Source organism: Rhinatrema bivittatum, chromosome 2 (assembly GCF_901001135.1).
Source record: "Rhinatrema bivittatum chromosome 2, aRhiBiv1.1, whole genome shotgun sequence".
NCBI lineage: Eukaryota > Metazoa > Chordata > Amphibia > Gymnophiona > Rhinatrematidae > Rhinatrema > Rhinatrema bivittatum.
This window is the reverse complement of record NC_042616.1, coordinates 159,626,332-159,638,521: the sequence shown is the minus strand read 5'-3', so window position 1 is coordinate 159,638,521 and position 12,190 is coordinate 159,626,332. Positions and strand designations below refer to the sequence as shown.

The 12,190-nt window shown below is 46.7% G+C and overlaps 1 protein-coding gene across 1 annotated transcript in view; it reads right to left on the bottom strand.

Moving 5' to 3' along the window:
• Positions 1 to 6,669, bottom strand: part of CROT (carnitine O-octanoyltransferase) — a 97,153-nt gene extending 90,484 nt beyond the window's left edge. Inside the window, exon 1 of the mRNA XM_029588808.1 lies at positions 6,338 to 6,669. The gene's annotated coding sequence lies outside the window, so the exon portion shown is untranslated. The remainder of the gene's footprint in view (positions 1 to 6,337) is intronic.
• Positions 6,670 to 12,190: the final 5,521 nt, after the last annotated feature.

The following is a 12,190-nucleotide window of genomic DNA, read 5'->3' as shown; positions in this document are numbered from 1 at the left end:
ATACCCAAGATACTGTAAATACTATTTAAGCCAAGCGTTCCCTGAGAGCTAAGAGCTGATGAATCAAGCTTTACAGTCGCTGGTCCACCAATCCCACTGTAAATATGTTTTGATTTGTACTTTAATTTTAACTAATCATGTTTTGAATTGCATTCCACTTGTTCTCTGTAAGTTTAATTTCAACCTTATTTCAATGTATCTGCCCCTGAGGCGTCAGTTCAGTTCTCTGTAAACCGGTGCGATATGTATTCTATACAGGAACATCGGTATATAAAAATTATAAATAAATAAATAAGAAAGGATTGTGACAAGATAAAGCCTGAAGCTCTGAAATCCTTCTGGCTGAGCAAATAGCCACTAGGAAAACCAATGTCAAATCTTTCAAAGGGCGCCTCACAGGGAACCCACAAGACTAAATTTAGGTTCCAATCCGGGCAAGTCTTCCACACCAGAGGGCGAACATGATTTACCCCCTTTAGGAATCTGATGACATCAGGGTGGGGAGCCTGTAACGTACCCTGCCCCCTGCCCTGAGGCAGCCCAAAGCCAAAACTTGCACACAGAGCGAACTGTAGGCCAATGCCTCGGACAGGCCAGTTGAAGGAAAGACAAAATATGGGGGAACTGTTGCCATCGGAGGATCGAGTTCTTGCTGTAAACACCAGGACTCAAAAAAACTTTCCACACCCTGATGTAGGCCATAGAAGTAGCAGGCCTTCTAGCCTGAAGAAGGGTGGTAATGACTGACTGAGTATCCCTTCATCTGCATATGCCGCCTCTCAAAAACCAGGCCACGAGAGAAAAGTGATCCTCCTGATCTGAAAAGATGGGCCCCTGTTGCAGCAGCCCCAGGAGGTGAGCCACATGAAGAGGACCGTCTACCGCCAGATGCACTAGTCCATGAACCAAGGCCATTCTGGTGCCACCAGCATCACCGTTCCTGGTTGAGCTTCTATCCATTGTAATAAACAGCCTATGATAGGCCACGGGGGAAAAACGTACAGAAGGATCTCCCCCTCAACCAGGGACACACCAAAGCATCCAGTCCTACAAAGCTGGCTTCCTTCCTGCGGCTAAAGAACCTCCCCATTTTTGCATTCGCCTGCATCACCATGAGATCCAGCTGGGGGACCCCCATCTGGCACAACTGGGATTCCAGGCATCTGGGGACAGTTCCCACTCCCCGGGATCAAGTTGCTGTTGACTTAAATTCGCCTGCATGTTGTCCGCTCCTGAGGCATGAGAGGCCGCCAGGGTCTCGAGGTGGCACTCTGCCCACCAATACAAGTCGAGCTTCCTGAGCCATCGCTTGATTCTTGGTTCCTCCTTGGCATTGATGTACGCCATATCGTCGCATCATCGGCGAACACCCGGACCATGCATCCGCGAATCAGACACAGAAACTGTACCAAGGCTCTGCGTACTGCCCTCGTCTCCAGATAATTGATGGACCAAGCAGCCTTTCCTACAGACCAACATCCTTGGGAAGAATGTCCCAGGCACACTGCCCCTGAGGCTGGTATCCATGGTTACGACCACCCAATCCAAAGTTTCCAGATTGTTCCTTGGCAGCCACTATGACAGACTATCTGGACTCAGAGAAGAGGCAGAGGGAGATAAAACTGCGACAACACTGGATTCCATCTGGATAACAGTGCTTTCTGAAGCGGACTCATGTGAGCAAAGGCCCACAGAACCACATCCAATGTTGAGGCCATGGAACTCAGGACCTGTAAGTAATCCCATACTCTGGGAACTGGAAAGCGTAAAAGAGAGTCACTTGCGACTGAAGTTTCGATACTCTGTCGGACATCAGGTACACTCAGCCCACCTGAGCATCAAAGTGGGCTCCTAGATACTCCAGCGACTGAGATGGAACTAGATGACTCTTCATCACATTGATGACCCACCCCAGAGAACTGAGAGTGGCCATCACTCGCTGGATGGAGCGACCGCACTCCTCAGTCTTTTCCCAGATACGGGTACACCAGAATTCCTTCCCGTTGCAAGGCCGCAACCGCCACCACTATCACTTTCATGAAAGTTCGAGGCGCTGTGGCCAACCTGAAGGGAAGAGCCCAAAACTGGAAATGGCGGCCCATAACTTTGAAGTGCAAGAATTTCTGATGAACCTTTCGAGTGGGGATATGCAGATAGGCTTTGGTCAAGTCCAAAGAAGCCAGGAATTTGCCCTTGTGGACCGCCACAATTACTGTCCGTAATGTCTCCATCTGGAAATGTAGCACTCACAAACTTAAATTCACCTTCTGCAAATCCAAGATGGGGCGGAAGGTCCCCTCCTTCTATGGAACCATAAAGTAGATGGAGTACTTTCCCTGCCCCTGCTCGCTTGGCGGTACTGGAACTATAGCCTCTAGGCTTATTAGCCTTTGAAGGGTCCCCTCCACCGCTTCGAGAAATGCAGTGGGACTCCAGAAAGGCCTCCTTGAACAGGCACAAAAATTCTAAGGCATAACCTTCCCAGACAACATCTAGAATCCATTGATCTGATGTAATCTTGGTCCACTCTTCATAAAACTGGGACAACCTGTCCCCTACGGCTGTCAGGGAGGAGTGGACAGTGTTGGATTCATTGGACGGACTTGCTGTTTCAGGTCCCCTGACCGGAACTGCCTCTGGAGGACCTGCCAGAACCCCGAAAGGACTGCTGTCTTCCAGACAACTGCTTGGATGAGGAAGAGGTAGATCCTCTGTCAGAATGAAATTTCCTTGCATCCCAAAAATGGGACAGAGGCAGAAAGTCTTTCTTAGTGGTCTTGTCCTCTGGCAGCCATATGAAGTCCCTTGGACTCCCCTAGGGGATTCATCAGCTGGTCTAGGTCCTCCCCAAAAAGCAGATTCCCCTTAAAAGGAAGATTGCAGAGCCAAGTCTTGGACCACATGTCTGCCGACCAATTGCATAGCCACAAAAGATGGTGCGCAGCTACCGCAGAGACCGTAGACCTGCCCAAAATACGCACCAGGTCATACAAGGCATCTGCCACATAGGCCACCCCGGCCTCCAACTGGAAAGGAATAGCACCCCTGACAAAGTCTGCTCCTGAGGTTTCTAGATCCAGCATAAGCAGGCATGCTGCATTATGCTAGCACACACTACTGCTTGCAAACTCAGAGCTGACACTTCGAACATGCACTTCAGCTGCATCTCCAGTTTGCGGTCCTGAATGTCCTTCAAGGTGGCAGACCCTATTACTCAAATAGCCATCTTTTTAATAACCGCAGAGACCACCACGTCCATCTTCGGAGTATTCAGGTAGTCCAAATGTTCCTCCATCTAGGGATAAAGCTTCGCCATTGCCCTGCCAACCTTTAGACCTGCTTCTGGAGAATCCCATTCTCGGCCAATGAGCTTCTGAATCTTTTTGGGCACAGGGAAGGCTCTGGGAGGGCCCCAAAGTCCATCCAGAACCAGACTGATGCCGTTGTTATCCGATTTTTCTTGAGTCAGTTTCACCCCCAATTCTCCCAAATCCTGTGGAATGAGGGGTTGAAGTTCTTCCTTCTTATATAGGTAAGTCTACCTGAGGTCATCCCTCTTGGTGCTGGTCTCGGGGAGGACCGGATCGTCCTTAGAGAGATCCTAATCCGGGGTCTGATCCCCATCTAGATCTGTGCTGTAGTGTGATGCAGCATCATCCTCTGAGTCATCCCTCAGGTCACCCCCCAACACCCACAGGATGGGACCCCTGGGACACTCATCCATGATCAGGAATCTCCAGAACCAATCTGGGTCTTTTGGCGGGTCCTGGTCTTACTGCCCAAGGAGGCCCGCTCTCCTGCAGTCTATCGAGCCAAAAAAGCCTCGTGCATGAGGAGAATGAACTCAGGGGAAAAATCCCTCAGACCCTCAAACTCGGAATCAGAGGGCCCTAAGTCCAGAGTCCCATCATCCTAGACTATGTTGATTCCTGCCCCGCAGGAGAAAGTAGTGGAGGAGGCCCATTGCAGTTTCATGCTTGCCATCCCCCTCAGAAGGGAGCTCTGCTGAAAGCCCCCCCCCCCCCTTTTTTTGCCCTGCCATGGTCCCCATGGCCCTGGCAGCCTTCCTGGATCTTGAAGGCTTGAGAGAGGCTCCTTCCCCTCCCAATGCACACCTGGTGCAGAGGGAGCACGTATTCAACCGGGCCGACCAAAGCCCAAGACCCTACAGGCCTCCATGTGCGGTTTATCTGCCATGTGGTTCATGCTAGAAAACGGGCCTAGCATGCAAGTAAACTCTGCCCTCCAGATTGCTGTCAGCCGGACGCACAATCGCGACAAAAAGCTGGCGCACAGGAAATCAGAGAGGGAGGCCCAACCACCGCGGCCTGCTACACAAGCTGCCCCCCGCTGAAGACAGAGAAAAACTGAGGGGACTGAGGGTGGCACTCTTGGTTTTGTACCTCAAAGTTTTGTTCTTTGCCTCCATCAGTTGTCAGGGATGCATAACCCCACTTATCTGGACTGGCCTGATCTGGGTATGTTCAGAAAACTATTGTTATCTAGACTTTATCGATAAGTTGAACAAGCCAATACCCAGCTCTCTACCAAACAAGCCCAATTAAAAGGCAACTTATTATTTAAAACTCCTCCAAACAAGCACAGCAGATTTCCATAACTTCATGTTAATGAGTTCATATAAAGTGGTGAACAGACAATTTATCCAGACCTCTTTAAAATTAGATGAATCTTCAACCTCATAACATCCACTGAAATATGGAATTTACATAAGGTTTTGCTTTGTCCCAAGCTGCAACATTTGAGTGCAGGCTATACCTGAAGGAAATGTACGTATGAAGAAAATGTTCTCATGCTATACATATCCTTCAGGTTTGCCAAGACTTTTTAAACCATTTTAAAACACATTTTTAAACCAGTGTTTATTAAATTAAGGACAGAAAAATATATATTATTTGCTGAAAATATATATACATTGACTTGATCAGGGAAACCAGAGAAGTGGTAAATTAAGGCTTCATCTGCCTGCACCTTTTATAACATGCAGGCTCCCAACACCACATGGGGGTGAAAGCATGGTTTTCAAAATGTGTTCCAGTATTAAGATCAGCAAACCTATAAACTTCAGCAACAGAACCTAGAAGTGCATTTTTGTTATGAACAAATAATTTAGAAGCCCATGCATCCGATGCAATAAATTTTGAGCAAACGCACATTTCTCCCTCGGTGTGCTCTTTACGCCGCTTTGATTTCAATCTCATTTGAATACTGCATCAAGCACACATTAGGAAATGGGCGCTTAATGGGTCCAGTTATTTACACACTTAAAAATGGGTTTTTGACATGTAAATGCACTTTACCCATGTAAAAGCAGGCTTTTGAAATCGCTATAATTTATGCAGTTGAATTGTCCATAGGATATTCATGGTTAAATATACTTTATGGGGTAAATGGGCTTTCGGAAACTGCCACTCTCCTGTGCGCGCGATTCTCTATTCAAATGAGGCCCGGGGGCAAAAGGAAGGGCTAGGGACACTAGCGCGTCCCTAGCGCCTCCTTTTGGACCGGAGCAGCAGCTATCAGCGGGTTTGACAACCGACGCTCAATTTTGCAGGCATCGGTTCTCGAGCCCACTGACAGCCACGGGCTTGGAAACCGGACGCCGGCAAAATTGAGCATCCGTTTTCGACCCGACAGCCGCAGGCCGACTTCAAATGTGTTTGGTTTTTTTTTACTTTTCGAAACTTTCGGGACCTCCAACTTAATATCGCCATGATATTAAGTCGGAGGGTGCACAGAAAAGCAGTACAGTTTTACTGTACTGTATCGGCCCGTTTCTTATTATCTGCCCCTGTCTTTTCTCCTTCCCTCCTCTCCGGGTCAGGCCAGCAGTCGCAGCAGCTCCTCCTCCTGCATTGGCCACTGTTAGCCACACAACACCAGTCGCCCAGCCAGAAATATTACCCCTTCTGACAGCTTCCCCCGCCTTCCAGATATATAAATCCTAAGAACGCAGCCAACGTTTAGGAAAGCTGCGTGAACGTCCACTCGCTATTTCAGCCATTTGTCTGTGTATCACCCCCTGCGTGTACAATGCAGGATAGTGCACTGCTTAAAAAAAAAAAAAAAAAAAGAGGTCCTGGAGATCACTCAATTGCAGCAAAGCGGTGGAAACATCCTTTACTAGGCACAGGCCATAACAAAACCACCTCTTGGACGTTTCAGACTGGCCCCCAAACACTCTCAGTTCCTGTAAGACTTTCATCAATAGAGGCTGTGCTGCCGATAAAAGTCACCGTCTCCTTACTGCAGCCCGGCGCCCGAATCAGAAAGCAGCAGAATTTGCTCAGCACAGCTCTCGAGAATTAACATCACTGACCTGCACTTCCACCGCACCAGCGTCGCTGCTGCTGCTGCTGCTGTGTCACCGCAAAATCCTTCCTGCCGGCAACTCGCAAGTTTATCTCATTGGGAAGCCCCGAGTTAAAGTGACAGTCTACCTTCCTATGGTCGTGCAACGAGCCCAGCTTGCCAAGCACGGACACAGTGAATATTCACTCCCTTTTTCATAACTATTGCACTATTCTGTGCCAACGGGGAAATAGTACGTAATCCCCCACAGAATTACAAATACTTTCAGACGGAGACTTTTTTCTTTTTCTATATGGGACAGTGGGAGCTGCTCAGTTCAGCTGCACCTGAAGAAAACTACAGAGGAAGAGAGCACCCAAGCTGTGATTTTTGTAGCCAGTGCTGACTTCCGGACTGCAGGACCAGGGGTGAATTAGCCAGGAAACAGAAGAGAGAGAGAGAGAGAGAGAGAGGGGGGGGCGGGGTCAGGCTAGCTAGCACTGTGTTTGGCCGATGCAATACCCTGCACTTATGCTAGCGCACAGTTTAACCCACGGTTAGATGAGCATTTTAGACAGGGGTCATAAACCCTTATGCAATAAGGGGATTAGCGCATCCAAACCAGCCTATGGGGCTGATGCAATATTAAATGCAGAAAGTGGGCGCTGACTTTTCAGTGCCCGCTTTGTTAATGCTTGCATGGCACCTGTGCTGGAGCAGGCGTTAATAGCTGAGCGCATTGAAAAAAGTACAGAAAAGCAGAAAAAAACTGCTTTTCTATACTTTTTTAAAAGTTAAAAAAGAAAGAAAAAAAAATCCTCTGCTGGTCACTTATCAGCATCGGTTTTCATAATTCAGCCAGCCAGTTATGAAAATTGACACCGAGCATATTGGCGTTGGTGTTCAAAGCGGCCGGCAGAGGGTTGTTTTTTCTTTTTTTTTTTAACTTTTAAAAAAGTACAGAAAAGCAGTTTTTTCTGCTTTTCTACGCTTTTTTTCAATGCGCTCAGCTATTAAAGCCTGCTCCAGGCAGGGGTTAATAGCTGAGCGATAAATGTGCGTCTGAGACACACATTTATTTTTTTGCATTTGGAGTGAATGAGCAATAGCCTCATTCACATGCATTAACCGGCATTGGCCCCTATAAGGGAGAATAACGTGTGTTTCAACTCCTGTGCACCTTTAGCATTGTGTTCCATTGTTTTTTATATCAAGTGTGTATCATTTAACTCATTGTGTGGTAAATGTATCTGTTTTTGGTAGCAAGTTGGTTTTGAGACTTTGTAGCAAGCTTGTCATACTTTAGTATTACATAATCTCTCTCTCTATTTACATATTTCTCCTATATCTATATCAGTGGTTCTCAACCTTTTTTCGGCCTGGACACACCTGACAGATGGTTCTCACATGTGTGACACACTGAACATGTGACCATCACGGGGCTAAATGTAAACATACACTCTGCATCCACAGGAACCCCCTTGACCTCCAACAATGGATGCAGAGCAGAACTAGGGTATTACCCATAGAACTCACCATGCAAAAAAAATAAATATATTCTGGTTCTGATGACATCTCAGTAAAAGCAAAACAAACTCCCTTTACTACCAGGCACAATAGCCCTCCTTTTGAAATATCTTATTGAGAAAACACAACAAATGAAATTGATACAAATGCCTACACGCTAGTAAAATACCTCACCTTGGTCACACACACACAGAACTGACCTTCACCGAGTACAGGAAGACCACACATTATAAATCTGGAGACAAACTTGAATGGAAAACAACAAAAAAAAGCCATTCTGCATGCAGTGCAAACCTGGAGAAATGGAAAGAGAAATATAGCACCTAACACAGTCCCAGGATCTGCAATAATGCACAAAACTAATCTGCACAGAGTTACACCTGCATTATGGAACACACAACAACCCTATCTATGAAAAGGCAACACTACAAATATTAAATCAGGACCTAAACACTAATACACCTCCTATTAGGAAAACAGAACAAGCCAAGCTGCTATAGATTCCCACACAGAAATAACTGTAAAACTATATTAATAAATGTTTCAAAACAACTGATGAACAGAATAACATCAAACAATTAAAACTCATAAAAATTGACCAAATAACAATAAAATATTTCAAAACAGCAGACACATCACATAATACTCAATAATTAAAATGGCAGTAAATTAAAAAAATAACTTAAAATGCTACCTTTACTTACAGCAACTCTTCTACTCCTTTCCCTTGAAAGCACATACCAGGAGCAGCAGTGGCTGCTGAAGCTCTGTCCTCACGGTCCTCTTCTTTAGGGCCCACAACAAATCACTCACACACACATATCCCAATTAAACCCTACAACCAGTCTCTGTCTCACACACAGACACCAGTCACCTCCCTGCCTAGTCTTATCTCTCTCTGTCTCTCACACACATCCCAGTCACCTCCCTAAACAGCCTCTGTGTCTCTCACACACCCCTGTCACCTCCTTGACCAGTCTGTCTCTCACACACACCCCAGTCACCTCCCTGCCCAGTCTCTGTCTCTCACACACACCCCAGTCACCTCCCTGCCCAGTCTCTGTCTCTCACACTCACCCCAGTCACCTCCCTGCCAAGATTCTGTCTCTCACACACACCCCAGTCACCTCCCTGCCCAGTCTCTGTCTCTCACACACACTTTGCTTAGAGCCCCAATGCTGTGTTCCCCTTTAATTTTGCAGTGGCAGATTTCCTAGTGCTGCCACTGCCTTCTCAGCTGCACTGAAGCAGCAAATATTTATTTTAGAAAAATATGCCATGGCACTCAAGCCTTTCTTCTGGCTGTTGGGATATCTCTAGGCTCCCGCAGACCCTCCCCCCCCTCCCCCATCTGCCTGCTTTTATGGCCGCTGGGAGCTCCAATTGCCCCATCTATAATCAGCATGGCTGAATGCCACTTTTACTTTAATTGCGGCTCTACCACGCTCACTGTTGCATGGGGGGGGGGGGGAGGGACCCCCAGAGCAACCGGCCTCTTTGTGCTTGCGACTCACTGCCACTTTGGGGAAACCCTACTCTATCGCGGTTCCCTGCCGCTTTGGAAGCAGGAAATCCTGGTGCGGCTGGCCTCTTTTCTTTGTGGCTCACCGCTGTGTTTAATTTCGACACTTCCAGCCTGTGGCAGCCACAGGGTCAGGCTTCTTCGCCATTCCTCCCAGCCCCCCCTTAAAGCCACCCCTCCCCCAGGCTATGGATGCCCCCCTTCTTCCTGCCCCACCGGCCAATCAGAGGCTTCCTCCCTTCTTCCTACTCCCAGCGGCAGGAAGAAGGGAGGAGGAGGCTTCCAATTGGCCCACGGGAGCAGGAAGAATGGAGAAGGCTTCCGATTGGCCTGTGGGGGCAGAAAGAAGGGAGAAGGCTTCCGATTGGCCCGTGGGGGACAGGAAGAAGGGAGGAGGTTTCCCATTGGCCCGCGGGGGCAGGAAAAAGGTAAAGGGGCTGTGGGACACTGGGAGCCGCGACACACAGCTGGTGCTTGACGATACATTGATGTGTAGCGACACATCGGTTGAGAATCGCTGATCTATATCTTTATCTGTATATATAGTTCTGCTATATGGCTACAAGGGACGGACCCAAAAAACAGAGAGGAAGACGGTCTAAGAAAGCCGTGAGGAATCAAAACAAAGAATAGCCAAAAGTCGTTTGAAAATCCGTTTATTAGTTGCCTGACTCTAGGCCTGAGTTTCGCCCAACAAAGGGCTGCTTCAGGGGCTATAAAATAGATAAATAATACATATTAATAATTTACGTTAAAATTTTTTTTGAGAAATATGATTAAAAACAGACGCAAAAACAGCTCAACCTAAGCAATTTAAGCTTACAGAGAAATGGTAATCATAAAGAACAAATCAAAAAACAAATATATATACACATTATGAATTAAAAAATGTGTGTGTTAAAAAACACAGGAGGAGAACAGAAGGAGAACAAACACAATTACAGCAAAATAAAAACACAAATAAAATTAATCATGTCATATGGAAAAACAAATTGTGTCTTACAAACTCTTCATACATTAAAAGAATTAATATGAATTGTAAAGAATAACAGAATGTAAATACCAAATGGTCATACCTTATTTTAGACTAAAATGGCATATTCATAGATGTGCTCTGTTCAAGAAGGTTCATAGGTGGACTTCAATATAAAAATTAAATGATATCAATATAAAACCTGGTATTAATACTAATAAAAAATCAAATATAATGGGAAGTAAAAAGATAATTACCTTACAAACAATTAGTAAGCCTTCATATTCACAATATCCAAGTGACTGTTCAAATGGTCTATATTTGTCCACCATTAGAATTTCTCAATTTCAAATAAAGAAGCTCCAGACTCCAACGAGAGAAGGTGTACATACAAGATGCAGCTGGTTTGCTAAATGACCCCATAAAAAATAATTAAAAAATCAAATTCTATATGGAATTGCTTTAGACCATATCATCATTCTTAACTGTGCACTATCTATATTTTCATTTGAATGGACTTTGATTGTACGAATAATACTAAAAATTATGGGGCAGATTTTATAAATCTGCGCACACGCGTACTTTTGTTCGCGCACCAGGCGCGAACAAGAATGCGCGGGATTTCAATAGATACGCGCGTAGCCACGCGTATCCATTAAAATCCGGGGTCGGCGTGCGCAAGGCTGCCCAAAATCAGCAGCCTGCGCGCGCCGAGCCGCGCAGCCTGCCTCTGTTCCCTCCGAGGCCGCTCCGAAATCGAAATCGGAGCGGCCTTGGAGGGAACTTTCCTTCGCCCTCCCCTCACCTTCCCCTCCCTTCCCCTACCTAACCCACCGCCCCAACCCTATCTAAACCTCCCTCTACCTCTATCCGGAAAGTTACGCCTGCTGGAAGCAGGCGTAACTTTACGCGCGCCGGGCCGGCTGCTGCACTCCATGTTCTGGTCCAGGGGCCACTGTCACGCCCCCGGAATGCCCCCGGGCCGGAACCACGCCCCCGGACACGTCCCCGGAACGCCGCGTCACTCCCGACATGCCCCCGAAACGCTGCGTCACTCCCGGCACGCCCCCGACACGCCCCTCTATGCAAGCCCCGGGACTTATGCGCGTCCCAGGGCTTGCGCGTGCCGCCAAGCCCATGCAAAATAGGCTCGGCGCGCGCAGGGGGGGATTGGGATAGTTTTTCGGGGGGTACTCGCATATCTTACGCGCATACCCCTTTGAAGATCTACCCCTATATGATAAGGGCTTAATGTTAAAAAACTAAAAACTGAACCTTTACAAAGGAGGTAGATGGAACACACTGTCAATCTAACGGACGTGCTTAGAAGCCAATGTAAATAAACGATACGCTGCCAGCACTAATAATAAAATTACAAACAAAATTGTCTTAAGTTAGTGTGCTTACTGCAGTGTTGTGTGTAAATACTATCTATGAGTTTAATTGTACACAGTGATTAGTCAACATAAAATAAATATAAATAAAAATCTGACTCAATTCTAAAGTTGCCCGAGATTGTTTCTAACTTTGGCCCTCATTTACCAATATCGCGTGCCGCGAAGTATTCGCGAACCGTGAAAATAGTTTCGCGATTCGCGAAACTATTTTCATGGTTCGCAATAAAAAGACCAAAAATTCATCGCGGTGCGCAAGGTTTTCGCGGTACGCGAACCAAAGTGAAACCAAGTACTGCGGCCCGCAATAATTTTTCATGTATAAAGGGTCACTTCCTGCCCCTCCTCCTTTGAGGGTTTGGAAGGAGTTTTGGAGAGGTAGGAGTTGGAGGTTGTAGTTGGAGGTTGTAGTTCTTTAGAATTTGATTACTGAGTGCGGTGTATTGTTTAATTGTTGTCATCTGT